Source organism: Syngnathoides biaculeatus, chromosome 8 (genome assembly GCF_019802595.1).
Source record: "Syngnathoides biaculeatus isolate LvHL_M chromosome 8, ASM1980259v1, whole genome shotgun sequence".
Lineage (NCBI taxonomy): Eukaryota > Metazoa > Chordata > Actinopteri > Syngnathiformes > Syngnathidae > Syngnathoides > Syngnathoides biaculeatus.
Window position 1 is genome coordinate 21,542,246 of NC_084647.1, and position 25,270 is coordinate 21,567,515.

At 40.5% G+C, this 25,270-nt stretch overlaps 1 protein-coding gene across 5 annotated transcripts in view; it reads left to right on the top strand.

The window, feature by feature from the left end:
- lrfn1 (leucine rich repeat and fibronectin type III domain containing 1) overlaps positions 1–25,270 on the top strand; it is a 187,126-nt gene that overhangs the window by 142,795 nt on the left and 19,061 nt on the right. For all 5 annotated transcript variants that reach the window (XM_061827077.1, XM_061827078.1, XM_061827079.1 and 2 more), the window contains one exon: positions 7,051–7,161. The gene's annotated coding sequence lies outside the window, so the exon portion shown is untranslated. The remainder of the gene's footprint in view (positions 1–7,050; positions 7,162–25,270) is intronic.

The following is a 25,270-nucleotide window of genomic DNA, read 5'->3' on the forward strand; positions in this document are numbered from 1 at the left end:
CAGTCACTATCCACAGCGTGTGACTGTGGGCTTGTTCAGCAAAGAAATTTCTTCACAACAGGTCAGGTATAAAGACTGCACTGATCTTACTACTCCCGATGCAGGTCTTCAAACTGCCGCCACGCTCCAACAAAGATTTTCCAACAGAGGGCTACAGACCTCAGATTTAGTTGGGTTTTACACGATCAGGATTTTTGGGGATGGTCACCAATCAGCCAGTTTAAAAAGCCAATCCAATCACAAGACAGACCAATGTTTCTATTTAAATGATGTTCATTTACCATATATACTTATGTACTGTATAGTGAGGATCTTCAAAAGTATTTTCTAGGCAGGTGATGTGTTCTCATTCATGACAGAAATAATGGATGCTAACTTAGTACAATTAAATTATTTTATTGTAGTTCAATTATTTCACACACACATCCAGTGAAACTTTAGAGCAGTGGCCTCAAACAGGTGGCCCGCTGGCCGTAAATGGCCCGCAAGATATTTTGTGGCCCCCACCTTCATATGAAAGTTTGTTAGCATGGCCCTTTTGTATGTGTCACATTTGCAGTGTTGTGTGTGGAGCTGACAAACTTATCAATCAGGGTGGGGTATATGGCTCTCGGGGGCATGAAATCGACTGGGCTTGATGCAAGCAAGTTACTGCAGCCTTTCCATGGAGAGTTTTATTAGTAGCTTTCCACACAACGTGTTTATAACAGTGTACTTAATTCTTTGTGTTAAAAAAAATTTAAAAAAAAATTCTAATTCCAATTTAAACTGCTGCTGCCCAGCTTCAGCAAGACTCTGCCTCCAGGGACCCAAAGGTAAATTGAGTTTGAGAACCCCGTGCTTCGAGGATGATTCAACAAAACGTCTGCATGTTCACAGACAACTGTTAGTTCTAGCGGTAGCTTTCTAGGTGAGGTAACGTTTTGTTGGCAGCTTGTGAGCTGTATCGTATTAAAAGTACGTGATTATAACTCAACAATCCTTGATCAAACGTCTTCTCCTAAGCTCAGGTGACCACAACCACCCATTCTTTTTTTGACCAACACAATACACACGGCGCAAGCCAGTTATTGTTGTTGTCATGGTATCAAGTACACGTATGTCAGAGATTGTAAATGACGTGAAAAGACACACAGGACAAGATTAAAAATAAAATTGTGTTTGGATTAAAGTACTGTATAACAGAGACATAGAGTGAAACTCTTTTGCCGAGCCGGTCAGTGAGTTATGACATTAAACCAGGTCAGTCTATTATTAGAAAACACCGATCAAGCCCTTCAGATCGTTGTAATGTCTAATTTGTAGATGCCCATTCTAAGTTTTCATGGCGTAGGATTTATTGTGGTTGATCGACCTGAAATGTTACAAGTGAATGTAAGAGTTGATTGTTACAGTCCTCCAAAAATGTAAGGATAAAGATGAATCGGGGGTAGTATACCCAGTGAGATACGACGATAGGGTGACTTCAGTGCTTGATACCATTGGCTTGTATGTTCTCTTCTGTCTGTGCATCCCTATCCAATTTGGCAGAAAGACAAACCAGTCTTCCCACTCAAAGGATTGTGTAAAATGCTCTCGTAAAAATAAAAAATAAAAAAGAAATCAATCTGTGTATCTGGAGAGCTGTGACACCCTTAATGTTCAAGTGCCTCAACACATTGAGTTTCTGCCACATGACTAATTGGCTAATTAGGAATTTGCTTTACTGAGTCGTCCAAACAGGTGCTACCGTATGGTGAGCAGCTAATTAGGTAACGCTGATCTTTCTCATCAAAAATTAACCAGAACCAAGTTTCTTTCAAGTGAGCGTACATCATACAGAATTAGCACTGCTCCCATAGGGAGACACTGCTACACAATGACTCATCCTTTTGTCCGAAGTTCTGTGGCATGGCGCAAAAATAAGAGCAGATCAAGGAGTGAGTAAGAGGAACGAAATGGAAGAAGTAATCAGATTTGATACAATGACCAGTTTTCTCTGAGCCCACACTGGACTTATTAAACTTGGCCAGACCGTTGCATTCTTGGAAATGGAAATTGTAAGAAATCATTTGTTCGTCCGTTATGGATAAGTGAAGGACTTCTTGTATTCATATATATATAGATATATATTTAAAAAAAGTGAGCTTTTTGAGACTTTCTGTGCTGCTCCGTTGCCTCGGTGGGTTTGGTTGTTGTTCTATGTAGAGGTCGAGGCACCATGTCAGACTGTGAAATGAGCGTGACATCTATGGCGCCTACACTCTTATTTCCTCTCCCCCTTCATTTCTTGACATGCTAGCACCGACTCGGGCCCGGGGTAAAATGAAGAGGATAGAGAGAAAAAAAAAAAAAAGCAAAACCATGCGTCATAAGTTCTTCATTGCTGGATGAAAAGCAGAAGGTGACATGCCCCAGGTCCCTTCTCTCTGAATACAAATTGATATACAGTAAAGCCAGCTGGAGGAATTCAGTATTTGCATGACGGCTCTGTGTGGGGCATATGCTAATCCCTCATGCATTGTATACGGAGCTGTGACAAAGCGTTGAGTGAGAAAGTGTAGCTTGGTGACCTTGGCAGATAAGTCTTTATCCTGCTTTCCAGCAGAATTACAGACCACACGTGCCTCCATCTTCCTCTGGCCTTTCGCAGCAGCCTCCATCTTTTGTTTTGCTGGCATCCTTTCCAAAGCCGTGTCAAAATCTGATGCATTTTTCACCGCGTCTTCTCTTAGCCACCCTCCTTTTTCACTTTGTTCTCCTTTAGTTACGATGATGAAGTGAAATATTAATGACAGGACACAAGCTTTTTTTTCCCCTGTTGTTTCTCCCGCTGCTTTCGCTTCCTTCCTGTTGTTTTGTAATCAGATCAACATTCATATCGCTGCCAAAGCTGCCAAGTGGAAGAGGGAACAAGCTCAGTAAATGAAATTATGACTGTATGACTGCTTCCCTTGTGCGTAGAGGAATGTTGCCCGCTTTGCCCAGAAATACTGTCGAGGACTAGATCATGAATGTGAAAGCGATCCTGCTTGGAGGGGGCTTTGTTTTTTCATCAAACGATCTTGTCAAATCAAGTTTATTTTCAAGTGCGACACCCGTTGAAAATGAGTACTGTAAAGATTGAAATGAAATAAAACACTACTCTATGTGTAATTTGACAATATCCATCCAATATCTAATATTTACCATTTTGAAATTTCTTGTCACCACTTGGTGATCCACTGAAATATGTATCAGGATACACATGCTAGCAAAATTCAGTGACTGAGTGTGCTAAAAGGCAATTTATTTGCAAAAAATAATTTTTCAAGTTTCATGGAGGGTAGCCGAGTGAGTAGTCAGAGATAGTTACCACATCTGTCTCATAGTAGTTCCTGGGTCGAGTCTGAGCTTCGGATTGCTCATACAACCCAAAAGCATGCTTCTTTGGTTAATTTAATACTAAGTTTTTCGTAGTTTTGAATGCGAACGTGATTGGTTGTGGCTCTATACGTCTCCTGCGATTGGATGACAAGTTGACTGCAAATTATGTCCTACCGTTCTCGAAAAGTCAACTGTCATAGGCCCAGGCTCACTCACAGCCCTTGTGAGGGAGGATAAGCCGTATTGAAAATAAATGTTCGGTTTTCCATGCTGAGTAATCAAACCCGATCACCAAACTTCACCCACACTCTGATGAAAACTCCGTCTCATATATCCGCTTGCAATTTGGTGGAGATTGTGTGAATTTCCGAGACTTTGTTGATGTAGCACACTTGGAAATTCCAGAGAAACTATCTACTCATCCATCCATTTTCTTAGGTTAACGTTAATTAGTTAATGAATTAATTAATTAATGTTACATGTTTTTGGGATGTGGGAGGAAACCGGAGTGCCCGGAGAAAATCCACGCAGGCACAGGGAGAACATGCACACTCCACACAGAGAACCCTCGACCTCAGAACTGTGAGGCCAACACTTTACAGCTGAGCCACCGTGCCGCCCCCAGGGAAACCAACATGGCCAATTAGCTGTCCATATTCCAGAACAGGTTCTTGATTGAGTCGAGTGTGTTATATCACAAATAATATACTGAAGAATGCCGTGCCAATTCCCTGCACTAGTGGTGTTATTTAGTGCACTGTATAGTGAGTTTGCGATTTTTAAGTGAAACATGTAGTGAGCATACGTGATCGCTCATTGTGTGCAGTGTGACTACCGTATCTCGCAATGGAGTTTGCAAAGTAGGAAGCAACAAGGCTCACTTGAAAATCAAATATATCTATTGATGCATTGTGTTGATACAGAAAAATCATTATCCGTTTCGTTTTGGAGTACTGTTTGTCATGTGTCTTCGGTGCAGGTAAGGACCCAAATGCAGGACTCCGAGACAAAGGCATAATGCCCAGTGGGTTTTATTGCAGAAGTAGTGTCTGCACATGGTAACAGAGTGCAAACTCAATGAACTGGCAAATGCACGTGACCTAAACTTCAACATAAATACATGGTTAATTAACATGCTGAATGCGCAACAGCTGTGTTGAGAGGCAGAGGTGGCGCCGCCCAGAGCGGTAACCAAGCAACGCCCTGCCTGGCAGTGCTCCAGCCCCGCTCACGACATTGTTAGATTTTTGGACTTGTGCTGCAAAGATTTCTTACATATAAGTACAGCTAATATTTGCAACGCAATTGGACATTCAGCCATACTATTGTGATTTTTGGAGAGGGTTCAATATTTCTTCCAAAAGGTCAACCTTTTGATGATGGTTAGCTGACATAATTACATGACAGCAGTGACATATTTAACGACGCGTCGAAGACGTGTTTCCAAACCTTTTCAAGTCACTGATTAGTGCGCTACTGATAGTATCTTAGCTCTCCAAAAAGGGATTTAGTGGTCAGAATTTTAAGAATTGAAGCCTAAGTGCAAGCCTGAATGGAAAAATAAACAATAGATAGGTTTGGCGAATGAGCAACAACAATAGAGGAACATAACACGTTAACTCAACATTGTGTTTGACACAAAGAAATCCAATGTAAAAGTAGGAGGCAAATGTTATTATTACTGTCCTGTAATAAATGACACTCACTCCAGACACCACTTATTCCTTAAACCTTGAAAACTTAAATGCAGCTCATTCTTGTATCATACAGAAACGACAAGTGTTATTGTGATCCCTTTTGCGAGGGCCTCTTGAAACTTGGATGGTGACATTTCAGATCAGCTGCAGACCAGAGAGGGGAGATCGGAGACTGACTAATACTTGATGTGAATAAAGACTACTCGCACAATAGTCTTACAGAGGCGAAAGCATGAATCATTCTTTTGAAGCCAGCGCTTGACCTTTCGAAGGATTTGAAAGATGAAAGCTCTGACAGCTGTGTTGACTCGTTTTTGGCAAATGGAAAGTCAAAAATCAGCCGGAGGGTCATCATCAGCATCCTGCGACTGGGACTCAAACTGTTCTTTGGATTTATGTACTGTATTTCATGTTTCTAGTTGACTTGGTTTGATATTTTTTTCCATGCATTTAATTTTGTTTCATGTTTTTTTTTCTTGTTGTCCCATGTTCTTGCTTCTTAGGTTCTGGTTCCCACCTGTTCTCATTAGCCCCACTCCGATATTTACTAAGCCTAGTTGTGCAAGTGGGTGTGAGTGGGTGAGGTGAGCAAGCGTTGGAGAGAGGAGACCAAAGATTGAATGTTTTGTGGGAACTGAATGCGTTGCATTAAAATCCCAACTGACCTAAAAGAGGAAATTTTGTGTTTGATTTCATGTCAGACAGTCGGGGCAAAACAAGTGTTTGTGTCTTTATATAAGGCCATGACTGTATCTAATCTTCCCGCTGTGTGTACCTTGTTTTTTGGGGGCCAGTCTGCTGTGATGCATTCATGGAGCTGCCTTCTAACATTTGGCTTGAAACAAACATGAGAAAGTTAACATAGGACTTTAAGATAAGGTTTTTCAGAGAATGTAAAGAATATATGCCTGTTAGTATTGTTATAATACCTCTCTGCATGTGTAATTAATTACAGTGTGTGTGTGTGTGTGTGTGTGTGTGTGTGTGTATGTGTATGTGTGTGCGCACGGATATATTTAAAGGTACATCAATTTCTAAAATGTCTTCTATTTAAACTATTTTTGGTGTCTAGTGAACTCCAACTGTCGTGTCAATAAACACCTTAAAGCATGCTCAGTTATGGCAGAAGAACATGCATCACGCACTTGCTACATGCAAGACACCTTTCATTTACAACACTAAAACTTTCATACACAACCCATACCATGGCACATCAATTTTTTTTCTTAGATTCTAACTTCTTTTTATGATATTGACAAGATAATCAAAATCACAATTTCATTTCCATTAATCACCCAGCCCTACATTATCGTCACAAAGTGGCTTGTTGCTGACCTCACACATAAAGATTTGTGAGCGTGAGTATTAAATAGGTTACACATTTGATTATTGGCCCCCTTTTCTGACTAGATTGGGGAGGGGAAAAAAATCACTCCAAACAAACCCCACATTCCAAGATAATTATGCAAGATAATCTGACAGGCCTCCGGGCCTTTGCTGATCGCAAGGCAGAATGCAAAAAATTTGTCCAGACGTTGGCGTGTGTCTTTGTGTGTCCATCCTGCTTTAACCATTTTTTTTTATAATGTGAGCGACGCTAAAGAACAAATCAGCATTTGCGTTCTTTCTGCTATTATAGGAGGTGGTGCACTTAGAATGTACAACACAGAACAGCGCAAGCAAAACATTTTCTCCATTGCAAATCATGAGCATGAACTTCAGTCTCCTCCCTGATTGAGTATCGTCCCGTTTAACATCGCAATCACAGAGTCTGTTGCTTGGGTGAACATAAGTCATACAAAATACTGAACCGGTTTAACAGTTACAGTTGTTCCCCGACCCTTTTCAGAGCAGATCAGGGAGTAAAACTAAAACCTCCTTCCAAACACCCCACACCAAAGGATAACTGCTCAGGATTTCCTCCTGTCATCTGACAATCGGGTAGTTCAACCTGCTTATCAGTATGTATGGCCCCTGCTTAACGCTAAGCATTTCTCCCATCTTCTAGGCGGTGTTTTCCTGTTAAACCCATCTACCCACCTCTACCAGTTTCCACGGGCATCCGGCTGATCGGGATACCGATGTGATACCTGCAATGGAAACCAGAGCTTGACTTGTGGTGAGTTAATTGCGATGACTCGCAGCAGCTGCCTCCTTCAACCTTTAGCCGAAAGTGTTGCGTTAGCAGTGGTGCATCAGCACATTCTCGCTGCAGCATATGCACATCAGAGTTGGCCATTTATTACAGGGAAGACTGCGAAAGTGCAGGTGCAGAGCAGAATTAGGTCAGAATTACCTTTTTTTGTTTGTTTGTTTTTACCCTGCTTGGTCATACATACTGGTGCAAAGGTCTTTTTCATTCAAAGTATTCAGAAATAGTTTAAACAAAAAGATGGAATATCTAACTTCCACTCTTCAAGGAATGTTTCTATGAATTAGTCTCTATATTACAACTACGTCTACTTCACTTGAAAAGTCCAGGGTGTACAACTATTCTCTTGCCAAAAGTCGAGTGGTATAGGCCAGAGTTTCTCACAACCCTGAATAAGATAAGTAGGATAGAAATTGAATGGATGAGTGAAACCATTCGGATCTTTCTCATGAAAGCTCGCTTCCCCCATGTCTGGGGTAATCGTGAGTCATTCCAACATGAGAGCGCAAAGGCCTAATCTATAGAGTAAAATAACTTTGACTGGATATCCTGCACAGGTATTTGAGTTACAGAGCAATAGGGACTTTGAGGATCCTGGCTGGCTACATAAAAGACTTCCCTAATCTAGCAGTCAGGTCAGGGAGCACAATGTAGCTCTTAGTTGTACCTGTGTTCGTACAAAAAAAGCAAAAAATCTTTAAACCTTATCCGCCAATGATTTAAAATATGTAATCTCAATACTATACCTCTTATTGCAACTCAGTACTAAAAGAGTAGCTGATTTTCAAAGTGAAAGTCTTAATCACTCATTCATTCGTTTTCTGTATTGTCTATCCTCACTTGGACCACAGGCGTGCTTTAGGATAGCCCAGCTATCTCTGGGCGAGCACCAGGTTACACCCTGAACTGGTCGCCAGCCAATCGCAAGGCACATACAGTATCATCAAACAATCAATCATTTGGCAATTACGAGTCTACCTTACCATGCATGCTTTTCAGTTGTGGAAGTGTGGGTGTTTTAATACCGAATGTTTCATTTGCTTATTTGTCAATTTTACAATAAAGTTCAAACTTTGGGAGTGACAAATAATCACCTTGAAGCAGGCAGTTCACTGTACAGTATTAAGAACTGAAAAAAAAAGTATTTGCACAAATTACCGTAATTCCCGGGCTCCAGAGCGCAGCTGATTACAAGACTCACCGAGTACATTTGGAAAGGAAATACCATTTGGTACATACATACGCCGCAGCTATGTAAAAGCCGCAAGTGCCCACATCGAAACACAAGATATTTAAAAAGACGGTACAGAGAAAGAGTTTAGTGCTAACACTAGCGCCGTGGTAGAGCTAATGCTAAGAGTGCCAGTTAAAAAAAAATCTTACCAGTAAATATCACTGAGACATGCCAGTAACACGCTAGCACAGCGCTAACAGGGCCAGTAAAAGCCACTTCCTCGGGACATATATTCCACCGGTCTCATTCTTATGTTTTCTGCTCGAGTGACCCCTTGGGGCCGTTAGAAAAAAAATGCACAAATTAGCCGCATCACTGCATAAACCGCACTGTTGAAAGCATGTGGAAAAAAGTCACGGCTTGTCGGCCAGAAATAACGGTAAATGAAATTACCAAGATCTAGGAATTGTTTTCACTCTATTTTCTACATGTGGGTGTAATAATTCTGAAAACCTGAATTGATTCAACAACTATACAAATTAAAGTGAAAATGATATTCAATGTATTTTAAATAAAAACCTTACATCTTATCGAAGGGGCCAAGTCATAAATTGGACAACTTTAAAGCTGCAAATACATGTGAAATATGTGATCCATGCGGGTTGAGGAAGGTTGCTGATGGAGTCTCTGAAGTTGAAATGGGCCATAAAGCGCAGCCATAGCTAACGCTTGGGCCTTACATCATATAATGCAGCATGCAACTGTTCATTAAACGCTGGTGCCAGAGAGGATGGAGTTAATGATCTGAACTGTGTCTTCAGAAAGCAGTCAGCCATGAATAATTGTGTGCATCTGAAGTGTAATGGGTACCTGTATCCCTTTCAACATCTGTCTGCTTGTGTTTTTTTTTTTTTTTTTTTAAATGGGAATGTTGACAACTTTAATGCATCCGCTACTGGTTTCATCGAGGGGATGGGGATAAAAATAGAAATACCCCAGTGGGAGACGGCTGTTCGACCTACCTCTGACCCGCTGTGGTCGTAACCTCCATGCTGACTGTAACCAAAAGGAAATTGCTCAGTGATAGGAACAAAGAACTTGGATGGCTCCCGCTTGCACTGGGACGGTTCAAAGGGAATGGCCGGACCCGGCTAATTAGCCTGCTGGTGTTGCTGAGTTTGACACAACGGCTGTTCCCCTCAGTGTTTTTCCAACAAGTATCTTGTCTCATCTCGCATAATCAAAAAGAAAAGGAGTCATTTTTTTCCCCCTTTCTGTGTGGATATCAGGATTGTGTTCAATTAAGCGCGGCCACATTTCACACCGAATAAGTCAATTTGTGTGTAAATTGTGAGGAGCTCACCATTATTTCAGTATTTTTCCCAGTTGTATCGTTACACTTTTGTTGTACAGTGTGCAGTGAGATTTCTATACTCTAAAATGAGTGCCTTGCCTCAAGGAAAGGTATCATCATACGAAGGACAAATTCAAACTAGTTAGAGAAACAGTCCAATGTCTAATATCAGTGATTCTGAAAACCATGCGCGCATTAACTTGACATAGCAACACATAGTGGTGCCAAAGTGATTGGATTTTTTAAAAAAAATGTTACACAGATAATGGAAGTAGCAAACCCACCCACAGTTTAAGTTATTATTTAAAAATTGTTCGTTTGTCAATCAAAAACACATTGGCTTCGAATAAACATTTTTGTCTCTTTATCATTGCTATAGTGATACTGGATCAGCTGGCTTAGTTGCTGGACCAATTAGGACACCAAGCATCGGTGTTGTTCAGACCTGTGTAGTGTTTGGATAATTTTTTTCAGAACAGTAAAAAAAAAAAACATTTTTAGACATGATATGACATTGAAAAGAGAGTTATCTTACCGAATAGCCTGATTTCCCCAAAACATTATAGATTGGTGGTGCATGAGCCAAGGAAGAATCCATAAAAATTTGCTGTCGGACCGGGTGGTTTTAGTCATTATGGCATTAGTTGAACTGTCCACACGTCCATCAGTCCATTTTCTATCTTCTCATTTTTCTTTTCTTTCTTCTTTCTTCGGGCAAGAGACGGGGTACACCCAGTAAGCGCAAGTCAACTCACTTGTCAATCGGCAACAGTTTGGAAAATGGTGAATTTAATTTTTTTAATGGCCTCAAGTAGTTTAATGACAATCCCATTTGATGTTTACTGTCAAACTAGGAGAAGTACAAGTTGTGAGTTTAAAACATCTTATACTTCGATTCACTATCTTCATGGTTATCCATCCATCAATCCCTTTTCTGAACCGCTTATCCTCACAAGAGTTGCAGGAGTGCTGGAGTCTATCCCAGCTATCATTGGGCAGGAGGCGGGGTACACCCTGAACTGGTTGCCAGTCAATCGCAGGGCACATAGAGACAGACAACAGTCGCACTCAGAATCACACTTAGGGGCAATTTTGAGTATCCAAATAGTCTCAAATGAATGTGTGTTTTGGGGACGTGGGTGGAAATTGGAGTGCCCAGAGAAAACCCACACAGGGGAGAAACTACAAACTCCACACAGGCGGGGTCAGGATTTGAATCCCGGTCCTCAGAACTGTGAGGCCAATGCTCTCACCAGTTGTTCCACCGTGCTTTTATCCAAACATCCGATTAGGAAAACATATGTATCCTTTAAGCAACGGGTATTTGAAGACAAACGATGCAATACATTTTGATAAGCAGTATTGCAATACCCAATCATATAGTCTGAGAAACTTTGGAGCAGGCATCCTGGGTCCAGTAATGGTCTGAATGTGAATGGTCATCAGTCTCCGTATCTTTCTGTGCCTTGTGACTGAAAGGCGACCAGTTCAGGGTGTAGTCCGCTTTTCACTTTAAGTCTGAATGATTTGAAGTCATTTGAAATAGGCTCCTATGCCCCGTGACCCTGAACAGAATAAGTGGTATGGAGAATGGATGAAATCTTTGCTGCTATCAATAATTAGCAAATTCTGTTGAAGTAGCAGTTCGTGGCATTTTTTTAAGATTCTTGGGATGTCTTTGGCCTTCAGCTCTTTGAAGAGTAATTTAATCCAGGCTGTCAAGTCTGAGGCGGCGTGAGGCGCAACAACACAACTCTCTCCACTGTAGTTCATAGCTGCGTGCACAACATGATGGCAGCCCGCAACCGAGAAAAGGTCTTCTCTAAGTAGATAGTGAAGCCAAGTTTCCGGGACAGATCGAGGGAGAGAAAGGGGTCAAGTTATTAGCCTTGTGTATTCAACATTCTGGCGGTGCCGCTGTTCCTATGAGGCTGTCTTCTTCCTGCCTTCTGTTCTGTGGTCCGCCTCTCTTGTCAAAGTAATCTTGCAGCCAGTGTGTTCTGGAATATCAAGTGTTGAAGGCGAGGAGGGGCTGTTCTTCAGGTTAACAGCATTCGTCGCCACGTTAAGACACCGTAGCATCTCTGGGGCCGCATGAGAACTGAGAACTTTGCCGTTGTCGTAATACGTTTCATGTACTGTATTCATTTTGAAATGGCTAAATACAGTAGAGCCACTGAAGGTCTGGGTTCAGGGTTTTAATTTTAGGTTTCAAGGTAATGTTTGGGTTTTAAAGTCGGGTTTCAAGACAGGATTTAAAGTTAGAGTTTCTGTTTATAATTGGGGTTTTAAAGCAGTGTTAGGGTTTCAAATTGTGGTTTTCAATTCTTCCAGTTCCAGAATTGCTTTTCAAACTAGGGTTGCTCGCCAAGTTTTGGTTTTAAAGTTAGGGTTGACAGAACTGTCACTGAACATTGGCTCATTATGGCCGTTACACTGATTGTTCCAGATTTTAAAAAAATGGAGAAATAATTAATCCAGTGTCCAACATGACCAGTAAATCCATATTGAATACGTTCTTGGTGCAATTTTTTTAATTTTATTTTTTTCCCCATTTGGCTGTGAGATCAAACAGAAAGGAGGATTTATATCACTTTTATGCTTGAATAGTTTTACTGAGCCACAGTTGTGAAGATGCCACTGTGGTTGTTTGTATTCTGGATTTTTATTGAAAATTTCAGACAGACAGAAACTTTTAAAAGGAAGTGATGGAAAAAACAAAGACAGTGAAAACATAATTAAATAGGAAGAAAAGACAACAAAGGACAGGACCTTAGCTATAATAAAGAAGAAAGTAAATCATTTATCCCCAGCACCTTCATGCTTTGATTTTTTTTTTTTTTAATTACTCACTGACACCATGAAGAACGACTAATCAGAGAGGACCTGGGTTCAAATACCTTGCAATGTATTTTAGACATGGGGTAAATTCAAAAGCATCTGTTTGTGAGCGTAGTCAGCAGTAAGATATGTGCAGGGGGCTCAAATGGAGTCAAGCTCGTGTTACTGTGGAATCATTTTTCATTGCACGACTGATTCACTTTCACACATTCATCATGACACAGGCCAGCTCACATGCTATTGATTCTTTCATACATTACACTTTTTTTTTTTCTTTTTTTTTGGAGGGGGGGGTGTTCCAACTCCCCAGGGCCAGTATGTCTGTCTTGCAACTTGAAATGGTTCCAGCAATTTAGACCCAAATATGTGCGAGCTCACTACGTGCACAGCTCACGCTTGTTCGCTATCACTGACTTTAAGAATCCATTTACATCAATATGCAAAAATAGCATAATCAAGGCTCTTTTTTTGCCTGTGTTTCTGAGAGAGCCTCTCGTGCGGGCGTCAGGCCTGGAGTTTAGGCAATCAGTCCAGTTGCATTCACTTATGAGCGACACGCTTGATTTTGACTGCAGTAGTTCTCATAAAAACAATATGAGCTGCCGCCAAGATTGACAAAATTGTGGATTCTGTCTGTAGCCTGAATGTTTGTCCATTCATCCCGATGCCGTTTGATGGTGTTCTTACACAGTAAAATCAACCGAAAAGGCTTTATTCAGACCTCGCTTTGTGAACTGGAATTAGAAAATGGCTTCCACAAGTTTGGAAGCAAAGTTTCATTGATCCATTTGGGTTTTCGGTCTGGGGTTCCAATTTAGGATTTAAAGGGAGGGTCCGGGTGTCAACGAAGGATTCTGAACCGGGTTCAAGGCTTCCACACCGGGTTTAAAGCCTGATTTAGGTTTTCATGATGTTTTCATGCCTAGATGAGTGTTTCAAACATTGGTTTGGGTTCAAATAAGCCAAAACTAAGAATTCAAAGTAGAGTTGGAAAGCTAGGTTAGGGTTCAAACCTGGGTGATAGCTTCAAATACAGTTTAGTCTCTCAAAATAGTTTGATGCCTGGATTAGGGTTTTTAACAAAAGTTGGAGTTCCCAAAAAAAGTGAAGCCTGGGTTCGGGATTCAAATTAGGTTTTGAATCCTCGATTAATGTTGCAAACAAGGAAGGATTTTGAATGCTTGGTTGTCGTTTCAGCATTTGCTCTCAAGCATGAGTGAGGTTGAATATTAAGATTTCAGTTTTCAGGTTTCAAATAAGGTTCTCAACCCTGTTTTTGACTGAATGACTGAAACGTGCGGTTTGATGCTGATGACCATGAGCCCATGTAGTTTGTTGTCCCAAACCCAAATGATTTGCGTGGTGCGCTGAATTTCAATATGATCCCAGTTGGAATACACTGAGTATGTAAAAGGCTAAATTTAAATGCAATTAAACAAAATTAGATGTAATAATACGTGCTCCAATGAATAAGCTTCTCCAACGTGGCCTAAGATAACACCTTTGCATGTCTCTCATCACAAATTGCCAGTATCTTTTAGCCAGTTGTACTGTCACTGGTCCGAGGCCACCGGTGCTCCATTGTGTAGCTGGAAGAGGCCTGACAGGGTCGGCTCTCCCGTTCCACCGGGGCCCCCTTTTCCTACCCTGATATGGTACAGACGACCAATCTGTTACTGTAATTTCCTTTGGCTCGCTGGGACGCCGAGGAGGGGGATGGCGCGAGCCAGGGGAAGCACTAAAGCACCCCTGGCAGCGCAATGAGCTGCCTTGGATGAAGCATTAACGGACAGAGCCTCTCTTAAAGTGGCGTAATGGCGCCGAGCGGAGCACACGGGCTAGACGAGGCGGAGTGTGTTCGCCGATAGCAGAAAATAGAAAAATATCCCGGCCCGTCCGCTCCTCATCTCATTCACTATTGATGTTTTATGGCTGTGTTTGATCAGCGGGAATACCTGAAACTAATCAAGCTTATCTATTATTCATAGACCTGGTTATGGTGTCCACCGATTGGCCGGTAAGGCTTTCAATTCCCCGTTCGTAATGAATGGACAGATCGCACACCTGGTGCATCCCGAAATAAATAAATAAGTAAAATAAAGTACAATTCCCGGGCTGCCTTCTCAATTTAGAATTCATCACTTAAGAACTGAGGCTTTATTTCAATCTAAAAGCGGTTAAATTGGTTATTTTACTGCGACAATTTGCGAGGAGGAAGTGTCCAGATTGGCCGCTAATTGAAAAGCCATTTGAACAAATAGGAAACCAATTGGGTCTGCGCATCGGGGAAGTGGCATACATGACTGCCTTGCAGTTCTGGGTTTGAGCTCAAGCGCTCCCATGTGGCGTTTACATGTTCTCCCCACGCTTGTGTGGGTTTTTTCCATGTACTCCAAAAACATGCATGTTCATGTCATTGAAGACACAGAGAGAACCTACACACCTTTCGAACCCCAAGCCATACCAGGTAGTCAACAGGTGTCAAACTCAAGTTCCGGGGGCCAAATCTGGCCCACCACATGATTTTATGAGGCCCGCGGAGGCAAATCATGTGCATCAACGTCCATAATTTTTTTTGTTTAAATCTCTTTCAAAGTCATATCATAAATGATAACATTGAGTTACAAGCATTTTTGTGTTACCAAACAACAATAGTTGGAAAAACCCACTACCCTTGATTTCTGTTTCCAAAACTAGTTCATAAATTTAATGTGTAAATATGATGGGGCAGTTAAAGATTTTTATAGTTTCACAGCCATAACAGTCATTTGAGGGAAACCGTAAGTACAACGTGGCCCGCGACAAAAATGACTTTGACACCCCTGAGGTAGACAGAGGCAGGAGTGCTAACACTGGTCCACCATGCTGCCTATTGGAACTTCTACCGTCTAGTGGAAAATCATTTTGTTCCTTTGCCTATTAATATTGTTCAGCTAAAAATGCGTGTGATCTTAGTAATGAGCCCGTAGTAAACTGCTGATGTCAGTAAATTGTCGATAGAAGATAGCTGAGTTCTCTTTTTAAAAATAATTTGAAAAAAAAACAACAGAGTCAGCAGATGGTCTCATCTTCTGAACGAGCAACAAAATGGCAGAATTGTGTGAAATGTCCCATTGTTTTAGGTTGAATTTGTTCTCGCTGTGTGGATATTTGGACTGCATTTTGGGTCGAGCGGCCAATTCATCAAAGGCGCTAATTAACTAGCAACAGACATCGAAAGGAAGTGACTGATAATGTCGTTTCCGAAAGGCTCGTGATCTAATTGTTTTGTAGGCCAGCCGGATGCACAACGATAACTTCATAATGAACTCACTCAGCTTCGTACCCAACTGATTCAATTACTCGCTGTGTGTAAAAGGAACAATACGTGAAGTTTGAGCCTTCCAACAAATGACAAGAAAATTAGCATTTCTGTGATTAGCATGGCGACATTTGATCACCTACTTTAGTGATCGATTATAATCCAGCAGACCATCCAAAACACCTTATGTTGTATTACCCTTGGTGCTTTTGCTCTGGGATGAGATTGCCTTCGTATACAGTTGATAACTTTACCTTTAAGACTGTGTGAGTCCAAGGATTCATGTGTCATGGAAACAATGAGTGCCAGCCCCAGAATAACTGACATATGGGAAAATCAGTCACCTTTAGGCGAAATGTAACATTTTTAACTCAAAATAGGCCATTTACCTGAATTGTATAAGAGTAAATGGGGGTTAATACATCGGCGTCACTGATGTCATACGTCTTGTACTCCTTGAATGCTGGCAACTGCATCCATTCCAGAAACAGATGTAATTGTGACTTTATTACTGTGGCCTGAGGTCCCGCCTGTGCATTCGAAATCACAGGAGTTGCCGAGCCCAGAAAAAAAGTTCCACTATTTTTGCTGTTGATAGTCACAGTACTTTTACTCCATAACAATGATCTGAGTGTCGCTCGCAATTTTTATTGATCAATTACTGCTTATTTAACAACTATTTCACACACGAGACTGACTTTGACATACATATCGGGCAGTGTCAAGCCAATTTAAGCGCTAGTGGCCTTTAAGTCCACGTAATCAATCAAATGAAACAAGAAAGTCACATGACCTCACACGACGTCTTCCATTGGGTTTCCCAGACATAAATATTCACACGGGGCAATAATCTTACATTTTACTGGTTAGTGCTGCACAATTATGGCTAAAATGATAATCACAAATATTTTGGTCACTATTGCAATCAAGATTATTAATCACGATGAGTCCTTGTTGGGGAAAACTTCCATATTTTTATTGTATTACTTTTCAGCAAAAAGTTACGCATGCACTGTTCATTAAAAAAGAAATACAAATAAAAAAAAATCTTAATGTATACAAGAATTTCAAATTTACATAGAGCTAACTAAATAAATATACTATTACAAAGTGCAATCATGAAGTGGAAATTACTAGCGGCAAATACAGTTGATACATAAATAAATTAAGAAAAAAATCAGATTATTAGACTTCAAGAACTGAATTTGAAATTTGAAAAGATGGAGAATTGTAGTAAACAAATAAATAAATGTGATGAAATTCAAAATTGCACTGCATAATAAAACTTTGTTGCATATACGTATTTGTACAGCATATGAAAAACTGAAACGCCACACCCAATAACAAATGTGCACAATTTTGAAACAATATCGCTTCACAGCAAAACAATTGAATGTTCCAGAAAAAAAGAAAAATCCAAAATTAGAAACAATGTTCTTTCATGTGTTAAAAAGTGTAACTAAGAGTTGCACTTTTTCAAAATCGTACAAACTAATAGCTTGCACCACAAAGTGGTGCTGTGAGGACGTATTTGGAAAAATGTCATGTTTTGAACTACATTGTCACATGACCAGATGGGGCCAATCACAAGCATCATTTTTTGGGGGCGTAGGAGGGTGAGTTTCATGCCGATATAAAATAGGTGAACCTCTTTTTTAACCTTTTTAAACCTCTTTTTTTTAACATGCTTTACTCACATGCTATAGAAGTAAGAAAACAATTCCACCATTTATTTTCTTTTTTCCTTTAGCTGCGCTTTCCAGCGGTTCACAAAAATTTCCAATTACACGACAGTCAAGGGTGTAGAGCCAATCCACACCTTGAGCGAGTGTACCGCCGGCGCCCTCGTAATGCGGTGCGAAGATAGAATGGCAATGCGAGAAACGACACCGTGCACTCCCGGGGGTAGAAAATAAAGAAAATAATACAAAGTGTGTCAGGTCATTATATTCCGAACACTGTCCTATCTGTATCAATTAGAGCTTCTTTATTGTAAAAAATAGATTTATGCTCCGTGCGTTCCCACTGGCTATGGATCTCTAGTGTTTAGAGGATAACGGCGCCTTCACCAAAAAAGAGAACATTGGATATTTGCTTTATGTTTGACACGGGAAATAAAATGATTCATGAGAAGCAATATTTGAACAGCGTGGTCCCTAATGGAAAAACATCGTGTCTCCAGCGTGGAGTTAATTTGATTCCTGTTTTGCAGAATAATACAAACTTGTGTGTATGTGTCCATGTATGGGTGTATATGCGTGCGCACGTGTGTGTTTGTCTGCATGCGTGTGTACATACTTATTTGGATCTGTGTCTCTAGAGTTGCAAATATTCGGGAAATGTAAATATTAGTGACAGAATATAAGAGTAGATTTTAAAAACAAAATGTGGAAGAAAAAAAAAGAGGTGATAATTTTTTCCTTACTTTGTATTTAAGCGTCACGGTGGGGCAGCTGGTAAAGCGTTGGCCTCACAGTTCTGAGGTCCTGGGTTCAATCCCGGTCCCGCATGTGTGGAGTTTGCATGTTCTCCCCATACCTGCGTGGGATTCCTCCCACATTCCAAAAACATCCAACATGAATAGCACACATTAAATTGCCCCTAGGTGTGATTGGGAGTGCGACTGTTTGTCTCTATGTGCCCTGCGATTGACTGGCAACCAGTTAAGGGTGTACCCAGCCTCCTGCCTGTTGACAGCTGGGATAGGCTCCAGCATTCCCTGTGACCCTCGTGAGGCTAAGCAGCAAAAAAAATGGATGGATAGAGTGTAGTTTCATGTTGTGACTCTACAGGGCGCCCTGCTGCACAACCCCCCCAAAATATTTTTTATACATCAATTTCATGTGAAAAATTAAAATTCTCCAAATATACTGTAATCCTACATAATGGTAATCTCATAAAGTTTGGGTGTAATGTATGATTAAAATAAACAATAATTGCCAACCTTAACTCCATGAAAAGTAAATTGCACATCAGGCACAAAGGCGGAAAACAATTATTGCTTACTGCGACTTTGTCAGCTCTGTTGCGTCTTTCTGCTACCGCAGTGAAACGCATAACAGGCATGCATATTATTTTTAAGAAATAAATTGATTGTCTGTTGTACTTGACCATGGCAAAGCATTTTTAACAATTGCATGTTTGTGTGTGGGGGACCAATTTGGGAAAGGCTTTTTTTGTTTGTTTGTTTTTGCTTCACTGTGCACAAACAACAGATGAGCTGTAATGGCTACTTCTCCATAGACTTTTGTCTAGTTTGTAGCCACAATAAAAAAGATCAATGCCGGATATTTTATCATTATTTCTTTTTTTTTTATGAATGCAGATTTCCTCGCATGGCAATTGCCCTAATGTCTACCAGAAGGCGCACGTTGAGGCGGTTGCACTGCCAAAAGGAAGTATTTAGGAACGCAAACACAAACAAAACACACAGAAAGAACAAACCCGTTGGATCGCTGTTTGAAAAATCACATTTCCTTTTGCTGCTCTTGAGAATAACTCAGTCCAGAAATAGAGAACTGCACTAAGCCACGTGTCATTCAGCACGCCTCTGCGTCCTTGTTAGCAGCTCCAGCTGTTATCTTTCTTTCTTTTTCTTTTTTTTTTTAACTTTGCCTCCCCTCCATGTAGAAGTGGGCAATTCTTCAGCAATTTCTCCAAAGGTGTGAGTGAGACTCAATTGCATTCTCCACATTGCAAGATTGTAATGTCAGGATATGATGGCGTCTATTAAAAGGACACCGCATTAGAATTCCACGCATACGCAGTGGAAGCTCAAGGTCGTCCAATTTTTGGGCCGATCAAAAACCAAAATATCTGGGGAAAATGTGTTTCTTGAACTGCACAAGAACACACAGATGGAATCGTCCTTGTCAGCTCAGTAAGTGATGACTATAAAAACTGGAAATGGAATTTACCGCATTGTGGCTGCGCTGCTGAGTCCAGTCCAGATGAAGCAATAGACGTGAAGATTGTCCTTCCTCTGCACATTCAACACCCATCCATTCGTAGACGACCTATTTTTAGCTACAGTATTATGTTTATTTTCACACTTGCAGGTTGACAATGTTGCAGGAAGTTGACATTTTGTGAAAGACTGAATACTTTTATTTCAATTGCATATAATTTTACTATACAGCAGTTAATGTGCTTTTTTTTTTATTTCTATATATCTGTATGTGCAGTCCTGATAACTACCATGGAAAAATATATTTCATTTTTAAATTAAATGTATGTATTCTACATTGGGTGGCAATCCTTTTACATGGATATGGCATCTTTTTCCCCCATTTCATTTATTATTTTTTTAATTTTGTCTTGCTATTAATTTATGACCATTTCCATTACTTGTAACATATTTTTATTATTTTTTTAAATTTTGTGTTCCTATTAATTGATGGCAATTTTCATTACTTGTAACAAAATCTTATTTTTTTTCATTTTGTATTGCTATTAATTTATGTCAATTTCCATAACTTGTAACAAAATCTTTTTCTTACTATGAAGACCTCTTAATTCTGAAATATTTCATGAATTCCCTGATATTACCAATTATGGATTTTTAGAACCTTAGTCAAGACTATGTATTTTTTTTTTCATGTTAACTCAAAACCTTTTCCACATAATGCCATGAAGTCCACTGGCCTTCAGAAAGGAGATTTTTTTGTGTAGTCTAAAAATCGAACATGATCTTTTTAATTCATAGTAATTTCTATTCATTTCAATACATTACACAGTTTGTGGAAAAAAAGTGGAACCTTGGTTTAGTGTTATTGTTTGTATGTTTCAATATTCATCTTTTTTCCACACATTTATGTTAGTTTACAGTGTTACTACACATGCCGCGTGTCATGGAATCTTCACAATGGTATGCGTAATAATTTCTTTAAAAAAAAGGAAGAAAAAAAATACCATGTACGCAACTGCATATTCCGGTTATGCTAACTAAAATGAAGCAATGTGTGTGTGCCTTAACGCTCATGTTTGTTTTGTCTAAACAATCCCTCTCAGTGCAAACTGTTGGCAAAACAATGAGACAGCTGCCCATGCAGTCTTGTAGATTTTAATTTTAATAACAAAAAGACTGTAATTAATATAGAAATGTAGCCAATACCACAATTCCCATTACATCCTGTTTATTTGACCCTGGGACTAGTTTTTCCTATTACCACGTTTTCCGATAGGGAACTTGTGTTGAAACCAGAACATGGCTATAGCTCAACATTCAAGGTTCTTTTTTATATTTAGTATTTATAGGCACAGATGTTTATATTATGTGGAGTTGGTTTGCATTAGCTAACCTTTGACAATATCGAGTACATTTGTTCATGCTAATTGCACAACCTAATAATCCTCTCTAACGGTAAACAAGTCCATGGTACGTGACAGGGCGACATATCTATGCATGGGAAAAGCCCGCTATTTCATTATATTATAATTTTGCTCGGCCGTGAAGGCTACTTGCGTGCAAAGGTGCCACAGCCCGGCCGGAGCGGCACCATGTCTAATCATCTATTTCGCCTTGTTCCGTCCTCGTGACTCACAGGGGCCGTGAGAGCAGAAGCAAGTATCTGCGCCTGTTGCTATGAGACTCCTTTATATTGGGTTCACATGCCAGAGCAAGCTCATTAGTATGCAAATCAACATTATTTAAGCTTGATTACGTAGGAACACTATGCACTGAGAGATATTCGGAAATGACTGAGGAGACAGGTGACTTACTCGAATCATCTGACTGCGGAAAATGAGATGTGATCATTCTAATGCGTTTACTTCTCCATTAGCATATTTTCTAAGTATATTTCGCTCTTGTACGATTGTGGAATATCCAGCCATCCATTTTCTAGTTTGTTCGTTCTCATTATTGTCGTCAATGAGCTGGAGGCTAACCCATTTGACTGCCTTTAACCTGTCGGCAGTAAATCACAGAGCACATACAGACAAACAACCATTTAAGCTAACATTAATTAAGCATTTATTTCAAACACACTATGTAAAAACAAAAACATAATGAACAACATAAATTGTATTGCGCACCGTAACCGCTTCTGCTTCAAGTCCGAAGTGACACATGAAGATTTCAAAATTTTTAAAATCCTACCCTGAAAACTAAAAATAGTTATCCATCCTATAGCGTATACCAAAATATTTCACCCACTTGACTAAAACTACCTATTTACACACACACACAGTACCTCTACATCAGTGCTTCTAAATTATTTTCTGTCACCCTTTGTCGATATTTAGGGTTATCCCATATTGTATCACTAAGCTGTCTTGAAACCCGACTTTGAAAACCCATCCCTATCTTGAAACATGACTTTTAAATCCAAGCCCGACTTGGACACCCCAAACCTACTTTGAAACCCTAACCCTTCCTATTGTACATGAGATAGACTGCTAATCCACTGACCTCTGCGGGAGGGGAATCAAATCCCATCCTCATCGTGATTTTGCGTTATGCCATGTTGTAACGCTAAACCTGTCCTGAAACCCCCAAAAAACTGACTTTGTAACCTCAACCTTACTGAAACAATCTAATATTACTTGGAAACTGTACTCTGAAAACCTAACCCTGTGAGGTAAACCTCTCGACCACCTTCTGGGGTCAACAGAATTCAGGTTTCATAGTAGGGTCAGGCTTTTCAAGCACTTTTAAAGTAGGGTTTTACAGTAATATTTCAAAATAGCGATAGGCTTTGAAAGTATGGTTTCAAAGGATTTAGTTTCAAGACAGACAGACAGAAAAATGTCTGTCACTGGTGGAAGCAAAATTAATACACCCCGGGGATTTGGATGATGCAAGTATGTCTTCAGATTTTTGGTATGTGAACTCCTCCACTCACGCTAGCTCATGCTCCCGTCAGTGCAAAGTGAACTGGAAACAAGAAAACTGCGGTCCATTTGGGCATGGAGTGCACCGAACATGTCCCTAATACATACATAAAGTGCATAAATAGAGTGAAGAAAACAAGTATTTGAACACCCTGCTATATTGCAAGTTCTTCCACTTAGAAATTATGGAGAGGTCTGAAATTTTTATCGTAGGTGCATGTCCACTGTGAGAGAGATAATCTAAAAAGAAAAGTCCAGAAATCACAAAGTATGATTGGAGATTTATTTGTGTGATACAGCTGCAAATAGGTATTCGAACACCTCTATCAGCTAGAATTCTGACCCTCAAAGACCTGTTAGTCCGCCTTTAAAGGTTCACCTTCACTCCATGTATTATCCTGAATGAATGTGTGGGGTCATTGGATGCATAAAGACACCTGTCACCACCACCCCATACAATCAGTAAGACTCAAATTTGTAACATGGCCAAGACCAAAGTGCTGTCCAAAGACACCAGGGACAAAATTGCACACACCTCCACACGGCTGGAAAGGGCTACGGAGAAATTGCCAAGCAGCTTGGTGAAAAAAGGTCCACTGTTGGAAAATGGAAGAAGCTAAACATGATGGTCAATTTCAATCGGACTGGACCCCCATGCAAGATATCACCTCGTGGGGTCTCAATGATCCTTAGAAAGGTGAGGAATCGGCCCAGGACTACACGACAGGACTTGGTCAATGATCTGAAAAGAGCTAGGACCATCGTTTCCAAGGTGACTTTTGGTAATACACTAAGACGTCATGGTTTGAAATCATGCATGGCACGGAAGGTTCCCCTGCTCAAACAGGCACATGTCAAGGCCCGTCTTACGTTTGCCAATGACCATTTGGACGATACAGAGAAGTCATGGGAGAAATATTTGTGATCAGATGACACCAAAATAGAACTTTCTGGTCATAATTGCACGAACCGTGTTTGGAAGAAGACGAATGATGGGTTCCATCACAAGAACACCATCCTTACTGTGAAGTATGGGGGTGGTAGCATCATGCTAAGAGGGGGGTGTTTTTCCTGCACATGGGACAAGATGACTGCATTGTATTAAGGAGACGATGACTGCGGCCATGTAGTGTGAGATTTTGGGGAACAACCTCTTTCCCTCAGTCAGAGCATTGAAGATGGGTCGTGGTTGGGTCTTTCAACATGACAACGACCTTAAGCACACAACCAGGAAAACCAAGGAGTGGCTCCGTGAGAACCATATCAAGGTTCTGGCATGGCCGTCCCAGTGTCCAGACCTAAACCCAATAGAAAATCTTTGGAGGGAGCTGAAACTCTGTGTTTCTGAGTGACAGGCCAGAAACCTGTCTGATCTAGAGAAGATCTGTGTGGAGGAGTGGACCAAAATCACTCCTGCAGTGTGTGCAAACCTGGCGAACAACTACAGGAAATGTTTGACCTCTGTAGTTGCAAACAACTGTACCAAATATTAACAAATATTTTCTCAGGTGTTCAAATACGTATTTGCAGGTGTATCACACAAATAAATCATTAAAAAATCTTACATTGTGATTTCTAGATTTTTCTTTTTAGATTATCTCTCTCACATGCACCTACAAAGAAAATTTCAGACCCCTCCATGATTTCCAAGTGGGTGAACTTGCAATCTAGCAGCATGTTCAAATACTTTTTTTCTTCACTGTACAAATAATATACAGGTATCCACAATATCCACATACTGTATATACCGGACATAGCAATTCACACCTATGGAGGAAGCTGGAGTAACGAGCATCCTGAATACTTTTCTGCACATTAACTTTTTAATGTGTCACTCTTTCCCGCTTTCTTGGATTGCAGTAATTAATAATGTCGATTATGGGTTCCCTAATTGTGAGAGTAGAGTATTTAAACGAAAAACAACAGGCTGTCAATTAATTAGGCACGTTTACTCAATACCTTCCCTACCTTGTGTCGGCATTAGGACACATTTACCAAAGTAAGCAAAGTGTACGTGTCTCATTGATAGATTTCAATGCACATGCGGGGCGCATCTTTTTCACATTACCGTAATTAGAATATGCAAATGCACCACCCTGTTTGCGTTATCCTGCCTCTCCTCCTCCCCCGTTTATCGAGAGACGGTCATAAATGATTCGGGGCTAGCAGAGTTCCCGCGCTTGGGGTTCGCTGAGGAGGACACAGCAAAGCTGTCAATAATTAGGCCTCCATCCTGACGGGGTCACCCCAGGGCGGAGCGCAGTTCACCGTCCCCGCCGTTTAATTGCTGTTTATGCTGACAATGTCATATCCCAGCGAGGATCCTTAGCGGGATGTTTGTCTGCAGGAAGGGATATTATTTAACTCGAAAGTTCTCAATGTCGTATTCACAATCGTGGCTGATCCGAAACTTGCATGACATTCGGCGATATTGAAACTTTTTACAGTGCACATGATCGGAGTCGTCACGGTTGTTTATTTGTCCATCTGGCTGATTCCAGTGCAGGCAGCTTGGGTTTAGTTCCCATTCAGTGACTGTGTGAATGTTTTTTTGTCTGGTCCCCGTGACTGA